Source organism: Peromyscus eremicus, chromosome 1 (assembly GCF_949786415.1).
Source record: "Peromyscus eremicus chromosome 1, PerEre_H2_v1, whole genome shotgun sequence".
NCBI classification, from domain to species: domain Eukaryota; kingdom Metazoa; phylum Chordata; class Mammalia; order Rodentia; family Cricetidae; genus Peromyscus; species Peromyscus eremicus.
Genome location: NC_081416.1, coordinates 177,095,141 through 177,097,838, shown reverse-complemented (window position 1 = coordinate 177,097,838; position 2,698 = coordinate 177,095,141).

The following is a 2,698-nucleotide window of genomic DNA, read 5'->3' as shown; positions in this document are numbered from 1 at the left end:
TTTCTGCATCTGCTTCCATAAGTTACAGGCAAAAGGCTCGATGATGACAGTCAGGGTATTCATGGATCTGATTACTGAGGTAAGCCAGTTCAAGCTCCCTCTCCACTATTGCTAGTAGTCTAAGCTGGGGTCATTCTTGTGGATTTCTAAATGAGTATGAGAGTTTTATCAGCTGACTAAATTAGCAGCCTACATGAGCTGATCATCTTGTGTGTGACCCATCATACTCTTCAGCTTACAGTGTCTTCCTCTTTCCCATGTGATATGCAAATGAGCTAGCTAACTCACTGCCAATATAGTTAACTTTCTTGTGGATTTCATTCTATCAGGCATCTAGGATGCCTGGTGCTTTCACAGCAAGCTTGAAGGTCCTACTCTCAAGCTTCAAGGAAGACTGAAACATGGATGGCTGTGAACTTGTGTTTCAGAAATCTCTGCTCCAGTCACAGCTGTTTCAACCCACACCAGAAACATTTTTCATAAATACCTGTCCAAATACTGTGCTCGCAGCCAATCCTGAGGCATTTTTGTTGAGCTGATCTAATCCTATAGTAACACTGATTAACAAACTCTCAGAAAAAGAGCACCCCCTCAGCCAGTTAGATAATAAAAAATATGCCATTTATATCCTTTGTACCTTGTAAAAACTTTATTTGTAATGGAGATATTGAATTCTGTTTACTTCTTTTCTATTGAGAATTTTTGCATTCATGTTCTGCAGTGAGATTGCTCTGTAATTTTTTCTTTTTGGTGTGTAATTGACTGGTTTTAGTAACTGAGAAATCCTGGATACATCAAAAGAATTCATAAGATGTCTATCATTTTTGTCTTTTATTGATTTGAGTAGTATTGGTGTTAGATCTTAGAGTACCAGGCAGAATTCTGCTGTGAATCCATTGGGATACAAATTCTTTTTAGCTGAAACGTTTTTAAAATCACTGCTTCCACCTTTGTCATAAATTAGCTTATCATAATTTTGTCATTTTTATCTAATTTACATGTTCTGTTTCATGGACTTCACTGGTTTTATGCCAATGACAAAGTACCTTTATCACTATCGCTCTTTAGTGTAATTTGAGGTCATGTGTTGTGATTTTGCAGCTGTGTTTTTACCTCTTAGGATTATCTTAGTTATTTGTGCTATTTTGTGGCTTCATACTATTTCTGATTGTTTATTCCCTACTTGTGAAGTATGACACCAGAATATTGATAGAAAATGCATTAAATCCATAGCAAAACATTTTCTCTCGAAAAGCTTCCTTGTATTGAAAATGGATTATTTTTTGTCGCATAATTTCTTGTGATTATGATTTTCCCTCCCTGATTCCCCCAGTTCTCCCTCACTTCCCATCCCATCTGGATCCACTTCCTTTCTGTCTCTCATTTGAAAAAAGCAGGCTTCTAGGGGATAATAATAAAATATAATAACATAAAACAAAAAATTACATATTGGAGTTCAGTAAGATGTCAAATAGAAGAAAAACAGTCAAAGTGAAGGTACAAGAATATTAGACCCACTTGTTCCTACACTCAGGAATCCCACAAAATTAACAAACTAAAAGCTATAAAATATACTCAGATGCCAGGTGCAGACCCATGCCATTCAAGTACATTCTCCACATATCTCTGTGACTTCACATGAGCTATTTTCTTTTTATTATTAAGAAATCTTCTATTCATTTTACATACCAACCACAGATTCCCCTGTCCTACCTCATACCACCCCCCTCAGACTCCCGCAACACACCCCCAATTCCCACCTCCTCCAAGGCAAGGTCTCCCATGGGGAATCAGCAGAGCCTGGTACACTCTGCTGAGGCAGGTCCAAGGCCTACATCCCTGCACCAAGGCTGTGTAAAATATCTCACCACAGACGCTACGTTCCAAAAAGCCAGCTCATGTACTAGGGAGAGGTCTCGATCCCACTGCCTAGGGGCTCCCTATACAGTTCAAGCTAAACAACTGTCTCCCTTATCCAGAGGGCCTAGTCCAGTACCATGGGGGCTCCTCAGCTATTGGTCCACAGTTCATGCATTTCCATAGCTTGGCTAGTTGTCTCTGTATTTTTTCCAATCATGGTCTCAATATCCCTTGCTCATAGAATCCCTCCTCTCTCTCATTGATTGGACTCCTGGAGCTCAGCCTGGGACCCAGCCACGGATCTCTGTGTCTGCTTCCATCAGTCACTTGATGAGAGTTCTATGACGACATTTAGGGTACTCAGGCATCCAGTCACCAGAGTATGCCAGGTCAGGAATCCTCTTGACTGTTGCAAGTAGTCTATGGTGGAGTCATCCTTGTGGATTCCTGAGAACCTCCCTAGCACTCTGCTTCTCCCTACTCCCATGGTGTCTTCATTAATCATGCTATCTCTTTCCTTGTTCTCCCACTCTGTTCCCATTCCAGCTAGAACCTCCTGCTCCACTAAGCTCTCATCCCCCATCGCTTGACTTCCATTACCTGACTCACACCCAGTTTTGTTCGTAGATCTCATCCATTTCTCCATCATTGGGCAATCCATGCATCCTTCCTAGGGTCCTCCTTACTAGATAGCCTCCCTAAAGCTATGGTTTGCAGTCTGGTTATCCTTTGCTTTACATCTAGTATCCACTTGTGAATATGTACATACTATGTTGGTCTTTCTGAGTCTGGGTTACTTCACTCAGGATGATATTTTCTAGATCAATCCATTTGCCTG